Raw genomic sequence first — 25,704 nt, 5'->3', positions numbered from 1 at the left:
CACAAAGTTCCTGTGGCAGTGGCTGTCTTCATCACTTTTCTCCGCAGAATGTTTCTGAAAGACACAAATGTGGCCATACAGCCTCCAAAGCAATGATTTCATAACCCCGTCCTCCCTTTTCACTAACTCTGATTCAGTTAGAAGAAAGTGCTTTCAATTTCAGATATGGTGGCTCCCCTGGTTGGAGACTCCTGTGCCGGGTCTGTGGCTGATCCTAGGCGAGGAGGGAAGTTCTTCAATGCTGCGCGGGTTTGTAGTATGGCTTCTGCTTCTCCCCAGATTGCAGAGGAGAGGAAATATGTCCCCTTTCAAGATGAGAGGACACAGCTGTAAACATCTTATTTTAAAAATATGTGTAACTTTTACTTTCTGCTTCATACAGGTACCACGTGTTTGAATATATTTTCTCTTATTTGTCAGTTACGTGGCTGACTGTTTTTCTCCAAGTGTCTTTGAGTGAAATTGGTTTTCCACCCAGACTCTCCTTGCTCACCCGGTGGTTTCAGGGCTTTGACCTGAGAGCTGAGACCACAGGGACCAGCTCCTGACCCATGTGGCTGAGGGCCTTGGAGCCGGAGGCAAGGGCTGGCGGCATAGCTCCAAGGTGATGAATACTTCTACTTGATATTTCTCATGATATTTCTGCACTTTAATGACTATTTCTACTAATACTTGTACTAATAATTTTTAATGGTTCACATTGAGTAGGTGACATTTTGATACATTAATGAGCCTTATCAATGACTTTTAAAAGTTCTTTAGTGTGCCAGGATACTTTACTGCAGCCCCTGGAAGGAAGGGGAGAGGGTGTGGGTGTGGTCCTGGCTACCAGTCTGCCCTCTGAGCCTGAGTCACAGGTAGCACACCTAAGAGTAACATCCACTGCTGAATTGTCACCGGTGTTCAGTTACACTTCCAAGGTTCCAGGGAGGATTTCCCTTGACATAGCTTCCTGTACTAAAAGCTGTCAGTACTGGAGAAATGTAGGCCTTAAAGATGCAGGGATGTTTCCAGGGGTGGCTGGATTCACTCTGGAATGCTTTGGGCCTGCTAGGGTGCTGCTAGCATGCCTGGGGGGAGAGGCCCGGAGGGCTGGGCCATGAGGGAGGCAGTGCCGGCTTCTGGGAAGCGCTGGTTTTTGGAGTGGGCCGGCCAGGCGGGGCTCCAGGACTGAGGCTTGCCCAGCCACCGGAGGTCCTGAGGGCGCAGCAGATCAGCTGATGGAGGGGCTGCATTTTGACAGCATTATGATAAATATTCCAGAGAAAGGTGAGAACGGATGGGGATCCTGATAGTTTCCTGGGGACGCGTGTTTTCTTTCGTGGGCACAGAAATTGACAGAAGAGGAAGGATTTTGAACTCAGAGAAACGAGCATTCCTCTGGCTAGGCCCACCCCTTTCTGTGGCAGACCACCAGAACATAAGCACCCAATGTTAGGAATTTTTTTTTTTTTTTAATGTTTTTGGTCACTAGTGTGTCCCAGGCCCCTAGAGGAGCTCTCGGTAAATACTTATTAAATGAAAAATCTCAATTCTCACAACCACCTTAGGAGGGAAAATAGCATAATCCCCATTTCACAGACAGAATGAGTGCTCAGAGAAGTCGAGCCACTTGCTCAATGTCACACAGCCTGGGAGTGGGAAACTCTTACGTATTGTATAGGACTGCCCCCGAGTCACGTTTGTTTTGGGAGAAGGCAGAAAATGCCTGGGGAGGTTCTGCCCAGGGCTGTGTGTGTCTTAATTGATAAACCTCTGGAATTGGAAACGTAGAGGGTAGTCCAGGGTAGAATTTAGGCTCAAGTTTACTTTGAAAGCATATTGCCCTGAGAGTGGAACGTCAAGAAGCTTTCACTCACCTGGCATTTTCAAAGTCCATCCCAACACTGTTGGATCCACGTGCTACTTTGGTGTCACTAGGTGTCCCTGGTTGACACACTGAGGACATGCTAAACCAACAAAGATAATGGGTGTCAGTTTGCAGGACTTAAAGCCTTTACCGTTCAAATGTGCAATGGATGCTCCACGCAACGACAGAACATGAGTCCTCGTTTGCAAAACACATCTCTCAGTCGTTCCAGTCCTCACTTTTGGGGGTCAGGTGTCATTGTCCTAAGATGCAATTTTATGGCCTGGTGCAGAGTTCCATCTAAGGCAGAGCTCTCTTTTATTCCTGTTACCTTTCAACATCTGGGCCACTGGGGAGATGGGCACCAGTGACTGGGCGGATTGGCACCAGGACTTTGTCTACAACCTGCGTTTCCCTGTTTGTTCTGCCGTGGGGCTTGAACAGAGCCTGGCTGACCTTGGACTTGCAGGCGGCCTCTGCATCCCCCCGGCCCCTGGCCTTGCTGTTAGATGGTGTATTTCCTTTACTGAAGAGAGAGAGCTGGACCACGGTGGCCTTTGTCAGAATTCCACTTTCTTGATCAAGGATTTCTTTTCTTTATGTCCATTATGTGATCGGAGCAGCATTAGCAGTCGGTCACCTGTGTTTCCAAAGACAGAAGTATTTTCAGGATGTAGAGACTGGCCGTGTTAATAACCAGGTTCTAACTTTCGGGAGAACCCTGAGACCTTGTAAGCAAGAAAGGGCACAGCATTCGACATCTGAGTCAATCCTGGCCAAATACGTACTCGACTGCCGCTGGAGAATTCACCACCACTCCTGACGAAGCCAGTGGAGTAGCTTTCCTTCACTGGTGGAAAACTAATCACGGTGTTCGCTTGTTACATGCTGTGAAGAGCTTTTTATCTGTTGATGTTACATGATTTTTAATTTTTTGGAATATATTTATTTCCGCATCTTCTTTCTTCACACTCCATGATGGTTTGGTGTCTCAGCCTGCTGGTATCGTCCATCCTTGCATTAGTGGGTGCCCCTTTGTGCTGGGCTGTGTGGAAGGCACAGATACACAGGAGGCTGCTTGGCCCTGAGGAGTTGGCCATGCAGGAGGTGGTAAAGGAGCAGAGCAGGCGGTGTGAAGAACTGGCAATAGAGAGTGGGCGTGACTAGGCCAGGGCAGGCAGAGCTTCAGGAAGTTACCAGTAGTCTCTGGGGACCAGCACATGTGGACATGGACAGTCAGAAGGAAGAATGAGGTGCATGGGGACCGGCACATGTGGACGTGGACAGTCAGAAGGGAGATTGGGGTGCGTGGGGACCGACACATGTGGACATGAACAGTCAGAAGGGAGATTGGGATGCGTGGGGACCGGCACATGTGGACATGGACAGTCAGAAGGGAGATTGGGATGCGTGGGGACCGGCACATGTGGACGTGGACAGTCAGAAGGGAGATTGGGGTGCGTGGGGACTGGCACATGTGGACGTGGACAGTAAGAAGGAAGATTGGGGTGCATGGGGACCGGCACATATGGACATGGACAGTCAGAAGGAAGAATGAGTTGCATGGGGACCGGCACATGTGAACATGGACAGTAAGAAGGGAGATTGGGGTGCATGGGGACCGGCACATGTGAACATGGACAGTCAGAAGGGAGATTGGGGTGCATGGGGACCGGCACATGTGGACATGGACAGTCAGAAGGGAGATTGGGGTGCGTGGGGACCAGCACCTGTGGACATGGACAGTCAGAAAGGAGATTGGGGTGCGTGGGGACCGGCACCTGTGGACATGGACAGCCAGAAGGGAGATTGGGGTGCGTGGTGACCAGCACATGTGGACGTGGACAGTCGGAAGATTGGGGTACGTGGGGACCGGCACATGTGGATGTGGACAGTCAGAAGGAAGATTGGGGTGCATGGGGACCGGCACCTATGGACATGGACAGTCAGTAGGGAGACCAGGGGCCAGGGTGGGACAGCGTGATGCTGAGCTTCAGCGGCTGATGGAGGTGGTCCCATTTTGAAGGCACTGTCTGGGGCTAAGGCAGAGCTTTGCAATGCAAGGCCACTGCAATCTGAGACCGGGAGGCCCAGAGAAGACACAGACAACGTAGGAATTGACTCTGCGCGCTTCCCCGTGACCCCAGTGGGCCGGGCTACAGTCGCCGTTTGAGTACTCATGGAGGATTGGTTTACTTAGCCAACTGGTTGTATTTTAAGAGTCTACTGAATTATGTAGCAGATGGAATTTTTCTTCATATTTCTGTCACGTCAGGGAGGAGATAGATGCATTGTGTCACTTAGCAGTGTCCATTGTCTTTCTTCAAATTAAGGCCAGAGAATTTTCTGATGGCAGGTGCTTCGAAGCCGTCAGTTCCATTCATTGTTTTTCAAAGTATTCATCTCATTAAACATCCCATCAATCAGAAAGCCGCTGAGAGAGGGTGCCTCTCCTGAGGTCTGTGTGACCAGGGCTTTTACAGTTCAGAAGGGTTGCATGCTGAGTGTTCTTTGTGAGATACTTTGGGCGCTCAGGGGGCTGGGAGTTTGTTGGGGGAGGCAATCTTGAGGTTTTCAGGCCAGCCCAGGACAATGTGCGCCCCCCAGCCACTAACACAGTGCTCCCCATGTTCCTCACTGCAGGTGGAAATGCATTTAGAAGACATCTCTGCCTTGGAGTTTTTAAGTGATTTTGCTTCTATTGGGTGCTGGTGACAGCCTGTTTCTTCTCAGGTACACCACTTGGTGAGCCCAGTAGTCAACTCCTAACTAATAGAGTAGTTACTAGCTGGTTAGTTGTCTACAGCTAAGCAGGAGTGGTACGAGTTGGTGGGACTCCTGTGAGAATGCTGATGGCTACCATGTCCTCACTTGTGTATCACAGGCATGGGCGATACCCAGGAAGCACTTCTGCGGGGCTGGTGGCATTTCCTGCCTTTATAGGATGTCCCGCGCGTGGCCCAGGAGCACGGCCCATGAGAGTCACAGTGCTGGGAACACCTGCTGGCTGCCGTCTGCGCTGATGACAGCTGTTAGCGAATCACCTTTGAGGCTTTAACTGGATTGCTCCTGAGTGCGTCCCTATTCCTCTTTAAATTAAAAAATTAGTAGGTGCTCTTTTTTAGAGCAGTTTTAGGTCACAGGAAAGTGGAGCAGAAGGACACCCACAGCTTCCGCCATTGTCAACATGCCCCACAGGAGTGGCGCATGAGTTGCAGCTGACGAGCCCGCGCTGACAGTGGTCCCCTCGGCCATCTGTACTTGAGGGTTCACTGTTGGTGTGTGTTCTGTGAGCCTGGACAAATGTCTAGTGAGCTGTATCCGCCACTGTGGTACAGAGGATCACATGAAACAGTTTAACTGCCTAAAAATTTCCCCCACCCCCTGAAATCACGGATCTTTTTACTGCCTCCATAGTTTTTCCTTTTCCAGGATGCCATAGAGTTGGAATGATAGAGCTGTAACCTCTTCAGATTGGCTTCTTTCGCTAATACGCATTTATGCTTTCTCCAGGTCTTTCCATGCCTCAGCAACTCTTTTCTTTTCAGTGCTGAGTAATATTCCATTGCCCTGGAAGTACCACAGTGTGTTTATCCATCCGCCGGTTGAAAGACGTCTTGGGTGCTTCCAGCTTTTTGCAATTATGATTAATGTCGCTCACACACATTTGGGTACCGTTTTTTGTGTGGCTCTAAGTTTTTAACTCATTTGTGTAAATACCAAAGAACATGATTGCTAGATTGTACGGTAAGAATGTTTTCAGTTTTGTAAGAAACCGCCAAACTGTCTTCCAGAGTAGCTGTACCGCATTTTATTTCCACCAGCAATGAATGAGCGTTTCTGTTGCTCCACATCCTGCAGCACTTGGTGGTGTCAGTGTTAGGCTTCGGCCATTCCGATGTGTGTCTGGTGGTATCCCCTGGTCACTTTGATTTGCAGTTACCTAATGACACAGTGCAGCGCATCTTCTCTGCCATCTGTAGGCCGTCTCTGGTGAGGTTTCCATTCAGATCTTCTGCTCATTTTTAAATTTAGTTCATTTCACTTTCTTATTGTTGATTTTAAGAGTTCTTTGTATGTTTTCGGTAATATTTCTTTTCAGATGTGTTTCTTATAGATATTCTCTCCCAGTCTGTAGCTTCTCTTATTCTCCTGATCTCTCTCTTCACTTCTAGTAATTGTTCTTCTTCAAGCTCCTCCAGTGTATTTATTGATAGGCTGCTTATGTAACTCTTGGGCTTGCTTGATTTTTGCCTGTAATATTTCACTAGCATTTTCTTTACAGTTTGGTAAAATTAATTTCAACCATTTCTACACTGTTAAACCTTCTGAGTGAGCACATCCTCAAAATCATCAACTCTTCTGATGAGATAATTGCTTAGGAGCATATACAGTTGTTAAAAGCACTTTTCTACATTGTATGAAATGCAGAGTGGATGGCTTTTTTTAAGTTATATATTGTAGACATTCTAGACTTCATTCTAGTTAATAAGCATTCAGAATCTGTGACGTTCTTATGAATAATAATTCTCCCCGTCCCATGTCAGTGCTAATAACATCTGTAATTAACAGCTGGGGGAGTCATTGCCTGTTTGCAGCTGTGCTTATTGGCTGAAGTGACCATGTGCAAACCAAGCCTGGCTGAACCTTGGGAGCCGGGGGATGTTCAGCCCCACAGATTAGAAGGCAGGTGGGCAGCGGGCACCCACATCCCGTGGATCAATACTGTGTGTGTGAGAGAGAGGGAGGGAGAGACCGGGCTGCCAGGAGGAGGCTGGCCTCTCCCTGCTTCGTGGGTGTATGGCAGGAGACTGGCGGCCCCAAGACGGTGAGTGGCCTCTGCCTCTGCCCTGAACTAGGGCCAGGGCCTTTGGCTCTGAGACCATGTCACATCTGATGGCCAGGCCATAGACATCATCACAAGGAAACAAGACCTGGAGGGGGCCGATGGGCCGGGGAACATGGCAGAAGAGACAAGCCAGAGAGCAGCTGGCTCTGGAGGGCACTGGCAGGACCCAGGTGCAGGCAGCCAGCAGGCCGTGGTGCTGCAGGGGCCCTCCATCGGAGCAGTGCTATGGAGGCACCATCGCCTGCAGCCGTGCTGAGTGATGCCAGGACCACGGCAGAGGCTCACATGGGCACAGGAGAGGGACCACACGTGGCCAAGTGAGCAGGAAGGAAGAGACTAGGCAGGATTATTTTAGAAACTTAGAAAAATCATACCTACTTTCTGTAGCAAAATCAGATGTACATGGACAGAAACATAAAAGTCACCCCCTTAATGCCATTACTCTGGGATAAAAGTGGTTACCCCCGTATTTTGTACCTGTGTTCAAGTTCGCTTTCTTAGGAACACCTTCCATCCCACCCACCCTCCAAGGCCCTCGTGCTCACCTTGACTCCCCCCATCACCCTGCCTCTCCGGGGAGTGCTTGCTCATGTCCTCTGGATCCCACTGACCCTGGCTTCCGTGTGGGTGGAAATTTTGACTTTTCATTGCAGTGAATGTGATAAAAGGTGCTCAAGAAATATATCCTGAATGTGGAGCGGTAGCTGTTAGCCTTTAAATATCTTTATCAAAGGGGATCCCACTACAAATACAGTTATAAAATGGGCTCACACACTGGTTATACGTGTGCATGTTTATATATACACATGTATAATTGAAGCAAAAGTTCTATGAAATGATCCTAAGTACACTGTACTCCAGTCTGATTTATTTTTTTTTAAGCTCTGATTGCAGCTCACTACAGTAATTTCATGACCCACTAATCTCACATATTTTGTAAAACATCATAGCAGCAGCACTGGTTCTGTGTCCGGTGTTGAGGTGTTGACCGTCATCCCGGCGAAGCCAGCCCTCTCCGCGTAAGCCTGTCTGGAGAAATCCAGCGCTGTGTCTCTGCGTGCAGTCCGCTGGCCCACCGAGTTCTCATTTGCGCGGCTGGAACGGCTGACTGTTGGTTCCCAGTGCCATCGCTGTGGTCAGATGGGTGCCCCATAGGCTGCCTAGTGGGGGAAAAGTTCCAGGTTTTCTTTAGCTGCGTCCACAGGTACAAAAAGTGTGTTGGTCATGGGGTTTGTCTCCGCATGTCCTTCCACATGTCCTTCCACACAGGGTGAGGTGCGGGCTTTTATTTCATAGAGCTACACCAGTGCCAGACAGAACGTGGGGGAGGCTCGCCCCCCTGCAGATTCAGATGTGCTTTCTGCTGTTCACAGGTGTATCCTGGTTCGTCCTCTGTCCCCATCTGCTGGAATAACTGCTCCCCCGCTGCATCCTGTCCTGTGTTTTGTGTGGGAGCCGGGCAGCACCCACCCAGGCCACAGAGCCTTGTCACCCTCTGCAGCCTAACCTGTAGTTACTGCTCTGAACTTACGCATTCCATGCCTGCCGTGAGAAAATATTTTACTTGGAATGTCAGTTCTTTGGGTGCCACCCACTGGAGTTCACATTCATTTTCACCAGTTGCTCACTCAGCAGACTATTAGGAGTTCCTTGCGAGGTCCCGGTGAGAGGATGGGAAAATGCCATTTAAATAAAAGGTCACCAAGCGCGAGAGGCTCTGAAGCCAGATGGGCATCTGGAGAAAGGTGGATGTGGAAAGAGAGCTTGACTTCTGGGGACTTGTGTGGAATATCCAGGCCCTGTGAGCCCTGGGTGAAGTGGTGGAGGACGAGGCCCCTCTGCCATAGGCAGAGCCTGTCTTCATCACTCCCGGTAGGGGGAACAGACTCTACGCAGAAAACCTGCAGAAGCATTTAGGTAACATCACGAGAACATGTGATTCGTGACTTGCAGTGGACAGGAATGACTTCAGAAACCAGAGCAGGGCGTCTTGCTTAAAGCCTTGGCATCCCCCTCCCCGCCCCCCGCCTCGTACCTCCCCTGCCCCCGATTCTCACTACTTCTGCTCTCCCCGATTGCGCAGGAGCCTCACGGATGGACAGGTGCCCTCACTGTTTGCCGGGCATTCATTTCTTGCACTGAGCTTAGAGGTAGCTGTCAGTGAAAGCTGGATTTTGCCACTGCCTCACTTGCAGTCTTCAGTGGCTCCCCATGGCCTGCACCAAGAACGTTTATCATCCTTGGAAGGCATAGGAGCCCTGCACACCCCCACCCTGGTTTGGCTTCAGGTAGTCTCCCCAGAGCTCCCAGCCATCACCTTTCTTGGTTTTCAAATACACTGTGTGTCTTGTGCTGCCACACCTGACAGAGAGGCTCCCCAGCTTGGAGCAGGTTTCTTCCTTCATCTACATCTTGTCTGTCCTGTGAACTTCTCATCTTTTCAGATGTTGCTCACGCAACCCCGTCTCTTGTGTAACCACTCGTATTCATCTGAGGTGTAAGTGGCCCACTGCCCCACCTGGGGGCCTCTTATCACTTCATCCATTCCTTCATTAAGGTACCTGGCACATTGCTTAAGTTTTTCCAAGGAGGACAAGGGGCTCAGATCAGACTCTCCTTGGACTGAGTTCCTGGAGAACACTGGGACTCTGGTGGTCAGCGCTGTGCTGGGCACTTCACAACAAAATCGTCTCCATTCGAAAAGTCTGTATCATGTTAAGCTTTGTTAGTGCAGTTTTCTAATCAACGTGTATCAAAGATTAAGGTAGAAAGTAATGATTTTGATACTGCTTCTTAGTAAGACAGGGCGGCTAACAACAGCCAACCACTGGCTGGAGAGGCTCCGGCTGTCACCGTGATTATTAATACATTGTAAAGACATTTTGGGGATTCCACCATATTTTGTATAGTTGCCAACAAAATGTTGACAGTTGTATTGTGGTTAATAAATTCATTTAGATTTATAAGCATTGTTTACAGAACCTGTTCGCCTGCTGAAACTCTAACAGCATCTGTTCCTTCTTACTAATTAACTGCTAATTACGAATGAGCTTTGTGTGTTTGTCAGTATAACTGGCTCATGCATTTTGTAAGGAACATTAACAAATTGATTTACATAGTGGAAAAGCAATCAAAAGAGTAAACTGAACAGCACGCGTCTAAAGGCCTTTAGCCGGCTTTTGAATGAAGCCAAACTTTTGATGGCTATAAATATTGCCATAAATTTTCCATTGCCTTAATTCTTTGGTAAAGGTAGAGCGATCAGAAGCAGTATTGAGTGAGTAATACTCAAATTACAGCCCTGCAGCAGGTGACTAGATGCGCTGGTGACAGACCTGCGGAATCCTTTAGGGGCTGATAGAGGAGAAACACCAAAAAGTGGTCCCTTGGGAAATGTGTCCCGTCCCCTGTGGCAACGCTGCTGACTTTTGAAAGATCCACTCATGACTGGGATTGCTTCAGAACCGAGTCCGTGTTCTTACCAGAGTCAGTGTCTCAGTCAGCCTGCTGCAAGGCGCTTAGCCAGGACGTGGAAGTCTGGTGTCCATCACACTTTTTCTCCTCTTGGGTTCTCAGATTTCAGACCGTGTTGATTGGTGTCATGCTGCAAGGGCAGGCATTTAAAGGTCACCAGTTTACATGGGTGATTCCAAAAGCTTAGGGCTCCTTCATCCTCTCTTTTCGAGGAGTGGGAGAAAGAAGACAGAGACAGCCCTGAAGGATCAAGTCCCTGGCATGCTTTCTAAAGCTGCCTCCTCGAGACAGAGAACTATGGCCCAGGGAGGAGCAGTGGGGGCACAGACAAGGGAAGGAACGTATCAGCTGGTCGCGGTGGTGCATGCCTGTAATACCAACACTTTGGGAGGCTAAGGCAGGTGGATCACGATGTCAAGAGATCGAGACCATCCTGGCCAACATGGCGAAACCTCCTCTACTAAAAATACAAAAATCAGCTGGGCATGTTGGCACGCGCCTGTAATCCCAGCTACTTGGGAGGCTGAGGCAGGAGAATTTCTTGAACCTGGGAGGCGAAGGTTGCAGTGAGCTGAGATCGCACCACTGTGCTCCAGCCTGGCAGCAGCGCCATCTCGGCTCACTGCAGCCTCTAACTAGCAAGACTCCGTCTCAAAAACAAAAAGAAGGGAAGGAATGTGTTACACTGGTGCCATTTACATTCACAGTAAACTCTCTAGATGATTCAGAATGCCAGTGTAAAACGAGATCACAACTCAGGCAGCTGGCAGGTTAAATACGATTAACAGTGCTTCCATTAAACAAAGTAATACTGAGTACTTTACTGAGAGGGAACATTTACTCTGAAGGATCCAGATACACAGTGTTGACCTGAGCCTTGACACTGATGTTCAGGGTCAGAACTGCTGAGGAGATGGGGAGGGCTGTGAGGTCTAGGTTCCTAGCCTTAGAAGGAGACCCTTCTTGCCAGCTGTGAACCTCAGGCAAACCCCAAACCTCTCTGAACCTCAGTTAACTCATCTGTAGAATGAGGATGATAGAACAACCCTCTTCCCCAAGGCTGCTGGTGGATTAGTAAGATGATGGATATAATGCCTGTAAAGCAGGTGGCAGTGATGCCAGCTCACTGAATAACAGTATCATTATCATCTCTGTTCCTATAAAAGTAACCATATGTAAACACTGGATATTGGACCGTATTAGATCATAGTAAGTCCATTTGGGAGGAGAATATCCTTTCTCATCAATAAATTTACTACTGTTCATTCCAGATAAATGGTAGAAAAAAAATAAGCATAAAAATGGAATAGGTAGGGGAGTACAGGCTCCCTTAATAAAGGCTAAGAGAGTATTTCAGAGCCGGCATGGTAGGTCACACCTGTAGTCCCAGCACTTTGGGAGGCCAAGGTGGGTAAATCACCTGAGGTTAGGAGTTCAAGACCTGCCTGGCCAACATGGTGAAACCCCATGTCTACTAAAAATACAAAAAAGTTAGCCGAGCGTGGTGGTGTGCACAATGTATTCCCAGCTACTTGGGATGCTGAGGCAAGAGAATTGCTTGAGCCTAAGAGGTGGAGGTTGCAGTGAGCTGAAATCATGCCACTGCACTCCAGCCCAGGTGACAGTGAGACTGTGTCTCAAAAAAAAAAAAAAAAAAAAAAAGGAAGTGCATCAGGGTTAATTTACAAAGCTGTAGTTTGTTAGCACATTTAATTGACAATTGAGCCATCTCACAAATGTAAGTAAATGGCACTACTGATAAATAACAGGCTTGCCACTGGTGAATATTTTGCCTCCAAAGTGATTTTGCTGAAAGTATGTGTATATGTATTTACTGTAACATTTCATATGGTAGGAGGTAGAAGAGGAGCTGTGCTTTCCGAAGTATTCATTCCTCCTTAGAATTTTTCCCAAGGGTAAGTGTTCAGAAAATCTGACAAATTCAAAATAGTTTGCACCAAAATATTAAGAAATGATTAACTACACATTGCACCAGCCAGCATTTACTGCCCATGTATATGTGTTAGCCACCGTCAGCAGCTACAAAAAGGAAATTGATTTGGATGAGATACAAACTATGCTCTTAGGAACTCACAACCTAGCAAGAAAGTCAGGCTTGTCTCAGTAACTTCAGTGAGGATCAGACTACTAGGTGTGCATTAGAATGTGCCAGGGAAGTACCAAAGGGAGCATTCGCTCCGGGTCCATGTGTTAGGTCCATCCCCAACCTTCTGGTATTTTCTACAGGTGAAATTTAGTGAACAGAAAGCCCTTCTCCTAGAACATAATTGATTGAAGACTTTTTTTAAAAAAGAAATATAAATTAGAAGCGAACACAACTTTTTGGTCTTACAGGTGAAAAATCCAGCGCTTGAGACTTTCTGGTTAAATTTTGCAACTCAGGAATTTCAGTTGGAAACAAAGCCATTCGTTAAGCTAACTTGGATGTGGGTGCGATTTATTCAAGAGATAAATTGTTGGTGTTTCAGTATTTAGCAAATTAACCATGTTGGATATTTCATGTGACCGAGGTCTAAATATCAGAAGTCACGCCCGTGGCTTTTCTCTCTCCAGAGACCTGAGCCTGCATTTAGTATGAAGCAATCTTCTATGGAAAAAACTTACAAACCATAGAAGGAGTTTGAAACAGAATGTGTGAGAACACAGCCTGTGTTTTTCCTTTTTAATGTTGCACAAGGAGATCCCAAAGCCTTTAGACCAGTGGTTTTCAATCCTGGAAATGCCCACGGGTACGGACATGCAGATACACACACACACACACACACACACACTCTCCGTTCACACACACACACTCCGTTCACACACACACATATACACACACACACTCCATCCATGGAGGTTCAGAGTCACACTCATTGGGCCTGGGTGGGGCCTGGGCATCTATTCTCTAGTGTTTCTCATTTAGAGGTATTTATCGGAATCATCTGGAAGCTTAAAAAAGCAAAAAAGCTGGGCACAGTAGCTCATGCCTCTAATCTCAGCACTTCGGGAGGCCAAGTCAGTAGGCCAGGAGGACAAGACTGCCGAGAGCTGTGACCACACAGCTAAACCCCAGCCTGGACGATAAAGCAAGAAAACAAAACGTAATGTTGTAGGGGCCGGACCCCAGGCTTTGGGATTGGGCTTTCCTGGGGAGGGGAGATTGGTTGAGAATCCATTTTCCCAGCGAGTGTATTTCCACCCCCTTAAGAACGACTGCTTTAGAGGAATGTTAGGCAGAGGAAAGGGGCCCCCATACCTCCTTTCCAGGAGTCATGGGAACGGGACTAGTATTTGCCTTTTCAGACATGAAATGGTTTTTTATCTGCAGATTATCATTTGAAAGACATTTTTGTAGCTTGATTTCCACTCAGAAATAGATGTCACCAACTCAGGATGAGAGAACCTTATAAAGAATTATGAACTTCTGTTAAAATGAGAAAGTCAATGAAGGGAGGCGGCATACCCAGAAAAGGGGAAAATTAAAATCTGAAATAATTTATGAGGAAAATAATTTCCCATCTAAGAGTGTATTAGCTGTTTATTCAGAACACTTGATGGGGATGTTTGTAATCAGGTCATATTATGATCTTCCCACAGCCCATGGCTTCTGTTTTTCCCCTCTTGGCCTTACAATTAGGGGAGTTGGGGAAGGTTCCCTCCAGAGGTGACACCTATAGATGGCTGATCTTTCATGACAACAAGCTGCTTGCTGTCCATTCTGATGGCTTCAACCATTGCAGTGACCATTAAGTAGAGTGGCTTCGAGACATACACAGTGACATTCGTGGGGGGGACAGAGAAGACACTGCTATTTCTCTCCTTGTTCTCACCTGTGCCCAGAAGGAGTTAGAAACAGCCCCTTCCTTAGCCTCCTTTTCTATGCTTCACCCTTTAGAAGCCATTCACTGTGGTGGGTCAAACCTCAGTACTCATGGGTCCGTGTTGTCCTAGTGGTATCCAGCCATGCTGTACTTGAGAATGGTCATGCTGGCTGCAGAATGGATGGAGCTGTGAGAGGGCAGGAGGCGGTCAGTAGAGCGGCTTTTCCAGAAAGAACCTGGTGGGCGATGAGTTGGGAGCTGCAGGAATGGAGAGGCGAGGACGTATCTGGAGGCTTTCAGGAAGTCGAGTAGATAGGATTGATTGACAGGTTGATTCAATGTGGAGGATGAAGGAGGAAGGAGAGGTTTTTATAGATGAGGGACACCTGTGCTGAAGGTGTGTGTTTGGGGATCATGTAGAAATAGCCACTGAAGACAGGAGAGAGTGTGAGATCCAGGCATTTTGTGGAATGAGAGCTAAGCAACACTGGTGTGCTTAGGAGGGACAAAGGCAGAAGCACCAGGAAGCAAACAGGCCCAGAGAAGCCGGAAAGACACTTGGGAGACTGTTCTAGGAGAACAAAACTGAAGTTGCCTTTTGAAAGAGGGAGATGAAGCTGGAAAAGGATGAAGGCATGTCCATCAGTTTGTGGGGTGGAGGGTCACTGATGCCATCAGGGAAGTGGTGGAGAGGAGGCAGTGACAAGGCTGTGAACAGTGAGCAGGAGGGGAGCCGTGCTACCCAGGTCTGGACACCACCTAGGAGAGGCCCCACTGTGACGTAAAGGGAGGAACAGTTCTAGAAGTTACCAGTTCCCTTGGAATAATAAATGATGCAGTGGCGAACTCTTCCAAGAAGTTACCAGCAGTCCCTGCTCACTAGGAAACCTAGAGTAGACATACATTTGATTTAAGTTAGGAGCTTACAGACCTGCTGCGGTGGCTCCCAACTAATCCCAGCACTGTAGGACACCAGGTGGGCGGATCCCTTGAGCCCAGGAGTTCTAGACCAGCCTGGGCAATGTAGTGAGACCCTGTCTCTACAAAAAATAAACAAATTAGCCAGGCATGGTGGCACGCACCTGTGGTCCCAGCTACTCTGGAGGCTGAGGTGGAAGGATCATCTGAGCTCAGGGAGGTCGCAGCTGCAGTGAACTGTGGTCATGCCACTGCACTCCAGAGTGAACGACAGAGCAAGACCCTGTCTCATGAAAGAAAAACCGTAGCTTATTATTTAGCACTTTATAAATACCTATATTTATTGAACACTTCACACGTTAAGCATTTGGCTTCATGTTGTGAATGCATTTAATTTTCACCAAGGGACGATTGCTTCCAGACAGCTCTGAGTTTGCTTTCTTCAGTTGTTGCTGAAAGAGGAAGTTATATGCCTTCCTACAGGCTCATCCAGGTCACGCTTCCTCCTGATTTTGTTTCCTCACCCATACCCCACTGCGCTCTCTTCCCCTGAAGCTCCGGGAAGTCTTCCCTACACACATTAGTGAGTTAAGGAACTTTGGTGCGTCTCCATGTTTAGAAGAAACCTTGCCATCACCACTCCATGCCGATGCCTGGATGCTAACACTTTCACCTGCTGCTTCCTGCGAGGTGAAGCTCATGGAGGAGAGTCTCTCTTGGGAAGCCCAGGCTCACTCCATGGTTGCCCCTCTCCCCAACCTTGCTGGTGTTGGGCATCCTCCTGCTCCTGGTTCCTTAGCTCCGGGGCCCGGACTCCATGCTCCAGAGCAAGAGTTCTTCACTATAGTTCTGTAGGTAGAATTCAGGGGTCCATGCATGTGGCTGGGGACAAGAGTTCTTTACTGTAGTTCTGTAGATAGAATTCAGGGGTCCATGCATGTGGCTGGGGACAAGAGTTCTTTACTGTAGTTCTGTAGATAGAATTCAGGGGTCCATGCATGTGGCTGGGGACAAGAGTTCTTCATTGTAGTTCTGTAGATAGAATTCAGGGGTCCATGCATGTGGCTGGGGAAAATTCTTGTATTTCCACTGACTTCAACTGAAAGTTAACATTTCTTTCAGATATGAATGTAGGCAACCATCCACAATTGTGTTAGCAGAACCTGTGACTTTGCCGCCCTCAGAATCACAGACGGGTTCACAGCACATTGCTGTTGTCACAGATAATTGAAGAGGCTGTTTTCACTGGTCACCGTTTGGCGGTGGCAGGCACCAGGTCTGCCATTGGGTCTTAGTGCATTAATAAAGTAGTGTGCTTATCAGCCAGCCACAGGCATTGCTTATATTTTGGTGACTGTATTTTGATATGATTGGTTCTTTTGTAATCCTGTGAATTTAAACGTAATATTTTAAGAAGGGATCCTTTGGGACATGCCAAAAAAGACCCCCCTGTAGAAGCCTCCCTATTCATTTTATAAACTGAAGTTTTCATCTCATATATGAGAATTTTTTATTTTTCCAAGATGAAGTCTCACCCTGTCACCCAGGCCAGAGTGCAGTGGCGCAGTCTCAGTTCACTGCAACCTCTGCCTCCCAGGTTCTTCTGCCTCAGCCTTCCAAGTAGCTGGGATTACAGGGGCATGCCACCATACCTGGCTAATTTTTGTATTTTTAGTATAAACGAGGTTTCACCATATTGGCCAAGCTGGTCTCAAACTCCTGACCTCAGGTGATCCGCCAGCCTCAGCCTCCCAAAGTGCTGGAATTACAGCGTGAGCCACCACGCCTGACTCATATGAGATTTTGTTTACAGTTGAGGACATGGGTCTTCAGAACTAAATAGAAATGCTTATTGTCCGGTTGCCACCCTTATCAGTTTTTCACCCTGCAGCCCTTCAAGGCCAAATACACCTGTGAAGTCAGTCTTCATCCCCACAGACCCCCTGTACCCCCAGCTCTCAGAACCCATCACCAGCACCTCCTTCCTCTTAGAGAGCAGTCTTGGGGAGGACCTGAGCTTTGGGCCGGTGGCCCTCCAGCCCCCTGGGTCTCATTGCCCACTGCCTCCCCTTTCTCACCCTTATGGTTCTTTCCATCTCCTTTCTCTGTCCCCCTCTGCATCCCTTTCTCTTTCTTTCCTTGAGTTCATTTCATAATTCCTCCTCGTGCCCCTCCTCCATGTCCACGACCTCTGCTTATCATATGGTATGGTCTGGTTGGGGCCCACTTCCTTCCTGGAAAAGTATTTTTTGGGGCCAGTGAGCAGTGTTACCATTTCCGGAAAAGCAGTGCGGCCCTCCTGTGCCACGCTCGTTCTGCTCTGGGATTCTTCCTCCTCAAAGGTGCCACGTCTTGGCCAGCAGTGCCTGCCCTCTCTTCCCCGTCACCTATGGTCTTTCTGCACCTGGGCTCCCCTCCGCCCTGCATCTGAGATCTCTGTTTTTACGCCAGCTCTCCCTAATGTGTAGCCCCTGGGATCTTTTTCATCTCATCAGCCTAGCTCCTGGCAGGACCTCCCCACTCTACTTTTCCAGGACGTCAGTGGACAGCATGGACTTGGGGTGCCAGTGGCCACCATCGACAATCACTGCCACATTTTCTCCTCCTTTTGTGTCCACGCTTGGCCCAGAGTCCTCTGCCAGGCAGCCTCCTGGGCCACCAGTGGTGTGGAGCTGGCAGAGAAAGGAGCCTGCTTCCCAGCATGGCCTCACGTCATCATCACTGTCACTTAGGACCTTGCCTGCTGCCCTGGCTCAGAGCTCGAAACTCTCCCTCTTGGAATCTGGCAGAAGTCCCCAGAGGACCACCCAGCCTCAGCCGTGGCCCCCTGGAGTCTGTTCTCCCCACTACTAATGAAGTCTTTCTTGCCGAAAGCCTTCTGGGCCATCCATTGTCTGCATCTGAAAGCCCTTGGCTTGGCCCCACAGGTCTCCCCTGCTGGTCTGGAGCTCAGCCAGTGGCTCCCGTCCCCACTCCCTGTCCATCTTAAATGTTCTAAACAATGAATTGAAATGTTTAACTTGAATGCAGAAGCCAGGCAGGTACTTGTCATGAGTGGGTTTGGAAGGGGCAAGGTTTGGGAAAAAAAATATTATGTACTTTGAGGGCTGATGAAAATGCTTCTGCAGACTAGAAATAGTCCCCAGCTCACCAAGATGGCATCTCTGCATGAAACCCACCCCCTGACCTTCCCAAGAAGCTCCTGCAGCATGGCACAGCATTTAAGGCTCCACCTGACTGATGTCTGCCTTCCTGTCCCAGCTTCCGTCTTATCCACACCCAACACCCAAGTCCCTGGGCATTGAGTGGCCTCCTCTCCATGCCTGGACACACAGTGTCCCAGGAGGCCTGGGAGCTCTTCTGTCCGTCACTCATCCACCTGGCTGCTCCTTCTGGTCCAAGACATGGTGTTAGTGCTGTCACCCCCGCAGAGGTCTTTCTGCCTTTCCTCTCCATGGCCCAAAGGGGTGCCTCTTTTCTGCGCCTCATTCCTTTATTCCCGGGATGGTCTCCTGTAGACAGACATCATGGCACCTGTCACACTGTGTTATGATAATTTATTGCCTTTACCGCCTTCCCCACGAGACCCTGATTTTTGTGTGAGCAGCAATTACAGCTTGCTGTTCCACGTCCCCAGGACTTAGTGGGGTCCTGGCCCAGCAGTGGGGCTCCACGTGGCTGAATTGAACAGTCAACAAGGCAGCCTCCTAACCCCAAGTCCCACATCATCCTATTTAGCTGGTCCCTCAAACAGAAAGCTGTGGACGGGGCTGAACTTAGTCCCAAGAGCCACACGTGTCCAGGAGGCCTGGGAGCAGCAGCCCAGCCATCCCAGGGTCTCACAGAGGCCCAGTGGTGAGCACAGGGGAGACAGCCACACACCTGCATGGGAGTCTAGAGGTGAGTCTGTAAGTAATCCAGCTCAGACCACATGTATGGGGTGCGCAGGGGACCCCCACGGCAAAATCCAACATCGTGCTGGCTTCTGGGAGTACAGTTTTTGCAGACATGTAAGCAGAAAATCATATGAAACACTGAGTTTCTGAGTCAACAAATGGAATGGCAGCTGAGCATTGTTCAGCAGCTGGGCGAACCCTGGGCTGCCTGAGGACACCCCATGTTTAGTTGTGGGGCCACCACTAGCCACCAACAGCCCAGCTGGTGGACAGCAGACCTTTGCTTCCCGTTCTTCCCTTCCTGACCCCCAGATCTGCTTGTCTTTGCCTCTCAGTGACCTCCATGGAGTCACCTGAGTCACCAGCCGGGACTGTTCCTGGCCTCATCTGTTATCCTTCTCCAGCTGCTCCGGGATGGTCACCAGGTCCCTCCTCCCTTCTCCTCCCTTTCCTCCTGAGCTCCTGGCCCATCATGCCCTCCAAAGGAGTCCTGCATGTGGTTTGGGGCCTGGATGTGTGTTCGGGCCTCCTCACTGGTTTCCAGCCTTCAGTCTGTAGCCCTCAAATATGCTTCCTTCCTGCAGCATCTGAGGGGTTCTTCCACTCAGCTTCAACTGCAGCCACAGGGTTGAAATCTTTCCGGGCCCTTCAGACCTCCCAGATAAAGCTTCAGTTAAAAAAATTAAATAAAGTATTGTTTTTAATTTTACTATATTCTCAAACTTCTCACATTGCACTTACCATACTTTACTGAGATTGTGTATTTAGATGTCTTTTTCTCCATAAGATATTGAGTTTGAAAGAGACATCCTTGTAAAGCATTTACTCAACTGTTGGAAATGTAGATCTAGGACTCAGAAGATATAGAAGATTTTAAAGAAAACCATTTGTCAATTCTTACCCTGAAGTTTATAGACCCTTTTGAAACCCAAAATAGAATTTAAGAGTTTGCATGTGCGTCTCCTCAGAAGAGGGTTCTCTGTGTTACTTACTTATTTTCTGACAGAGTCTCACTCTGTCACCCATGCTGGAGGGCAGTGGCGCGATCTTGGCTGACTGTGACCCCTGCCTCCTGGGTTCAAGCATTTCTTCTGCCTCAGCCTCCCGAGCGGCTGGGATTACAAGCAGACACCATGATGCCTGGCTAACTTTGTGTTTTGTTTTTTGTTTTGTTTTTGTAGAAACAGGGTTTCACCATGTTGACCAGGCTGGTCTAGAACTCCTGACCTCAAGTGATCCTCCAGCCTCAGCCTCTCAAAGTGCTGGGATTAGAGGCATGAACCACTGTGCCCAGCCTATTTATTTATTGTATAAATTTTTCTTGTTTTTAGAGACAAGGCCTAGGCTGGAATGCAGTGACATAATCACAGCTCACTGCAGCCTCTAACGCCTGGGCTCAGGCAGTCCTCCCACCTCAGCCTCCCAGGTAGCTGAGACTACAAGCCTACTCCACCATGCCTGGCTATTTTTTCTTTTTCTTTTTTTTTTTTTTTTTTTTTTTTTACAGAGAACAGGGTTTTACCGTGTGTCCAGGCTATGTGTCTGGAACTCCTGACCTCAAGCAATCCTTCTGCCTTGGCCTCCCAAAGTGCCGGCATGACAGGCATGAGCCCCTGCGCCTCATCTGGTTCCACAGTTTTGAAGAGGGCCTGTGGCCTCCCTTCTTTACCACAACTGAGACGTCAAGAGCTGTGGATTGCTTGACATGTCCCCGGATCAACATGTTGAGCAAAATGCTAGAGGCTGGTGCAGAGGCTGCCATGGCAGTCACACAGGTAGACCAGCACTCCGAGACTCAGCAGCTGTTTGAATATAGAGGCTTAAAGGTAGAACATCTCATGAGACTTTAGGTTTTGAGAACGGGTGCCTGGAAGAATGGTGGTTTCATTAACAGAATAGGAAACTAAGGAAGAAAAGATGGTTTGGTTCAGAAAAAAATACTGCTTTAGAAAGGAAACTCGGGCTGAAAAACAACCACCTTTTTCTCCGATGGCCGTTCTGGCTTCTGACACTATCCCAAAATGCAGAATGTTCTTTGCACTCGGTGACTCTTGCTTTCAATTTTGTCCAAAAGAAAAATGATCCTCAATGAAAATGATGTTGTTACACAGTGTACATACTCAATATTAAATTCATAAGTAATGTGAACCACTTCATAAATTATTTAGCTTGAAGTTCATTTTGTATAGAAAATTACATCTTTGAAAAGATATGACAGGGTTAAAATGAATCAAGTTTATCGTAACACTGTTCGAGCCATAGTAATTTAATCTGAGTCATTTTATCAAATAAGAAAAATTTTTAATATTTTGACTACTCATCACTCAAGCAGTACAGCTGGTGTTACTAAAGAGACCATTTCTATTTCAGTAATGTCCGTGCATCATGAAGCATGCGCCTTGCCGTGCGTGTTTGCCGTGGCGGTGGCTGTCATACACGCCACCTGGCCTGTTGTTTCCCGTGTGAAGGTGCAGCCCAAGCCGGGCTCTGTTTTCTGTTTCCTTACCGAGGACGGCAAAATCCCCATGAAGTGATCCTGTTCCTGGCTTATGTTTTCCATGGTGGATCTTACCAGGTGGCCTTGGAAGCCACTTTTCTCACACCTGGGTTATAAAGTCCTACGTGTTCACAGTCTGGTTAATACAATGGGGAAAAATTAAAACCTTTGGCATAACACAATTTTTGGTCAATTCTGCAAGGAAATGCCGTTCCCAGCCTCCTGAGTGATAACTGTTTGTAGGCACCGCTTGGTTTCCGCATGCCCTAGCCAGGGAGGATCCCACCGGTTACACTGTGACTCGTCACCATCCTGAGGAGGCTGTTTCTGGACAGCTGTCCCCATGCTGGGTTAAGGGCCCTCGCCTGGCTCCTCACAGCGCCCTGGGCATGGCCCTGTCTCGGCCTAGCTTTCACTGACCTGCATCTGTCTGTTCACCTGTCAGAGTTGCCCGGCAGCATTGAGCCTGTTAGGGAAGGCCTTCCCGCCATCTCTCCACCTGCACACAGCCCAGCACCGGGGTTAGAGTCCATGCGTGGCAAATGAATAAGGACCAAGGCCAGACTCAGAGGCAAATGGCTTCCTTCTAACACTGGGAGCTCTTCAGCTGCCTGTGCCATATCAGAACATGCTTAAGAAAAAGAGCAAAATAATTATTGTCTCAACAAAGATGTGGATTTAGCAAAAACTGGAAATAATTCACAATGAAACTAATAATCCATTGATTGTGATGTCCGTGGTGAGATCATTACTCTTGAGAACAACACTGGTAATTTTGTTCGCTCGGAAGGTGTACTATTTTCAAAGTGCTTTCACATTTTCCAAACCCTGCTGTGTGTGTTGAAATGTAAATCACACAGCACCCAGATAACTGGAGGATCTTTCTCGTCCTTTTAACAAAAAGATCAAGTGAGAACGCACAGTTGCACCTTGATCATTTATTGCTTTAACTTTTCCCCCCAGCTAGTGAGTATTTGAGGAGTTTCTCTCATTTGGGCTGTGGATGCTTTTCTGGTATTGGGGAAGGTTTTAGGAACTGTGTTCAGGGCCGCTTTGTTCTCGCCCCTTCCTCCCTGTCTCAGTGTTTAGGGTTGTCAGCATCCCAGGACTGATGTCCTGGCCATCCGTGTGCTTTAGAGGTATCCTGGCCATGTTCTTCCTTAAAGCTCTAAGTAAAAATGACTTTGTTCCATGGCACTATGTTAAATTGGCTGGTTAATTCTGGTGTTATTTACCCTGTAATTCATTAGTTTCACCCCACCATTGGCAGCTGACAGGCTGTAATTTCACGCCTTGCAATAAAAGATGTCTCATAATCTGCTTCATTTAGCAGCAAGAGAATTTAATGAAATTAACTGCAGTCCTAATTATGCCAGTGAATACTAAAGACCGCCAGCAAGTTTTCTCAAAAAAGGATGAGGTCCACCTCATGAAGGATTTAGAATATCATTTCCTGGGAAAAGTTGCAAATGTCTTCCTTCTATTGGCCAACCAGGGCCAATTATGAGTACACATATGACTATAATTAACTGGTTTTTTTGTGAATGTCTCTCCAAGTATTCATTGTTTGAAATCAAATTTAAAGCGATTCCTCTGTCGGAGTGGTGTAGATGATAGAAACAAGCTAGCACTAAGTTTTCAGGCAGTGGCCTTTCCTCCAGCAGTGGAGGAGGGGTTTGCAGAACATCGCAGTTGGAGAGCAGGTTTTCATGGGTGACTCTGAAGGGTTTCTGGAGTGAACAGAGGCCCTTGGCCCCCTTCTGCCTGTACACGCAGAGCTGAGCCTCTGCGGCCATGACTTCTCCACGCTGTGGGGATGCCAGGCCTGGAGAAGGGTTGCCACCTGTGGGGCATGGAGTGTCCAGCCTCACCCGACCCTCACCTGGCCCTTCTCCATTCCCCATGGCCGCTAGACCAAGCCCTCTCTTCTCCAGGACAGATGGCCTTTCCCTGCTCCACCGTCCACTCTGCGTCCTGCCCCTGGAGGGGAGGAAGATGGGCGTGTTCTGGGTACCCAGTGCACCTGTGCTCATCTCACACGTGTGTTGCACAAGCCACTCACGCCCTGACATGCTCCTTTCCCTCTCACCATGACTCCCGGCCCCACCTTTCTCACTTTTCCCTCTCAGCCTTCTTCACTGCCTCTTCCTCTTCGGTGGAGGACGACAGGGCAGAGGAAAGGCAGGGAGGAGCGTTGACGCCTCCTGGGCAGGTCTGGCCTGGTGCCTGCCCATGCTGGGCATACACATGCCTGTCTCCTTGCCTCTCCCACCCACCGCGTGGTGTCCTGGCCCCAGGGCTGCTACAGCCCACAGCACCCCTTCCAGGGCTGTGGACAAATGCAGGCAAACCGTGGATTAGTAAGTGGACAGCGTTAGAAAACATAGGTGCTGCATTTGAGCCAAAGTAGTGGAGACTCAGGAAGATGTGCGTGTTCCAATTCTGCAGAAAAACAGCTGAAGCAGTGCGAGGTAGTCTCTTATACCTGAATGCGATGGATATCTCCATCGCCACGAGTGACTGGCCTCTACCTCTCTTCCAATCTTGCTCTACTAATGTGTGGCCTTTCTTTAGTTCTGAAAGGAGCCACCTCCCCAGAGGGAAGTGCATGACGTGGCTTCCTTGGTCCCAGCACCTCTGCCTCCTGCACCCCAGCAGGACGTCAGCCGGCTGCCTCTGCCACCCCACCTTAGTGTTCACGCACCTTGGTGGGGAAGTCACTCTGAGCAGCTCTGATTTCAGAGGCCTCATTTGGGAAATGAAGTTGCGATGCCGCTTCTGAGTTTCCTGCGGCTGCTGGCAGGTAGGGCTTTATAAAGGAATGCTTTAGGACATTTTGGAATAGCTGTTGTATATCCTCATCGAAATAGCTGCTTTTGCAAAGAGTATTCCTGTTTGTGGCCACCCTTCATCTTCATGCCATCCCACATGACAGGGGTGGTGGCTTCACAGACATTTTAGATTTGCAAGGATGATGACTGTACTTCCCAGTCAGGGAATTCCCTGGCCCACCCCACAGCCCACTCATGTCAAGTGCATTCCAGGAAGCAGTGGGTTTCCAGGTCCGAGCCCATTAGGGGGACTGTGGTCTGTGGTGGGCAGGGGCTGACTGACCTGCCCAGGGGGTTTAGCCAGGGAATGGCTGTTCCGGGACCAGCCCAGCATCCTCCCACTGCATACAGCCTCCCTGCTTAGCCTACGGAGGTGGCTCCCAGGCTGGTGTTTACGAGGTTGGCATTCACAGGACTCCCACAGGAAGGGTGCTGGGCTGCAAAGGAGCCAGGGGGCTTGTTTCTAGGCATGACCCAGTGTTAGCTTGGACACAGCAGCTGGTGTCACCAGAACCTCTGAGCTCATGACCTGGCCTAGAGTGCACGGGAGGAGCCAGTGGTCCTGAGAAGGCTCTGTCCAGGCTGTCAGTGCTGAACGTAGACCGTCAATGCCCGCCTGCTGTTGTGTCGGAGCTGGGAGGGAAACTTGGCTCCACTGCAGATTGTGGAGTTTGAACTGGGAGGCCATGGAACAGAGGACACACTAAGCAAGGCCATTTCCTGGAAAGGGCAGAAGCAGCTGGGCCCCAGGTGTCCCCATCATCACCCCTTTTCCCTTAAACTTCGCCCGTCCATCAAGGCACCATGTGCAGCAGACGAGTGATGGCAAAACAGCTCTGGTTTTGGGGATTTTTTTTTAAGGCAGGGTATGTTGTGTGTTCTTGGAATTACCTTGCTACCAATGTCCCTCCGTCTTCCCCCTCGGAGCATTGGCAGCCAGTGAGCGCCAGGATGCCCGGGGCAGTGCGCTCTGCGCTCACCTCTGCGTGTATGGCCCTCAACCCAGAACACCCGGAAATACAAGTCCGAGTGCCGGGAGCCCATGAACAGAAAGAAGAAGGGGACGGGGACCCGCGTCTTAACTGCGCGCCATAAAAATAATTGAGCTGAAATTAAATCTGGGGGCTCTGGTAGCCTCCTGTTAGGAAAAGAAATAAAACGCAGTGTTTTGATGCACAACTCGCACATCTCATCTGCAGTACGCCAGAGGTAATTTTGGCGACGAGCAGTAAGAAAACCTGAAGTATTTCTCTCCCAGACCCTCCCAGCTTATTAAAAGAACTTATAGACATGAAAATACATTAAAGTGGGCAAAGCGGAGAGAGGGTGAAAGAGATTAACAACCTTCGCTGAATAGAGCCTATTGATGAAACGGGCCTGTGAGCTGCTGCCGACTCTGAAACAAGGTGCCAGGAACTGAAAAGGAGGTCAGACCTGTCCAGAATTTAGGGGGGAAATGGAAATTCATTTTTAAAATTAATATATGCCTGAGTGCTCGTTTCTCCCCCGTTTCTGATTGGGAAGATTTACTCGGGAAGAGAAGAAACGTCTCTGTAGCCGATTACC

At 48.8% G+C, this 25,704-nt stretch overlaps 1 protein-coding gene across 12 annotated transcripts in view; it reads left to right on the top strand.

Moving 5' to 3' along the window:
• AGAP1 (ArfGAP with GTPase domain, ankyrin repeat and PH domain 1) overlaps window positions 1–25,704 on the top strand; it is a 616,003-nt gene that overhangs the window by 323,319 nt on the left and 266,980 nt on the right. The window lies entirely within an intron of this gene.

This window comes from Sapajus apella, unplaced genomic scaffold (assembly GCF_009761245.1).
Source record: "Sapajus apella isolate SASKATOON/1434 unplaced genomic scaffold, GSC_monkey_1.0 scaffold10, whole genome shotgun sequence".
NCBI lineage: Eukaryota > Metazoa > Chordata > Mammalia > Primates > Cebidae > Sapajus > Sapajus apella.
This window is presented reverse-complemented; position numbering and strand designations above follow the sequence as displayed.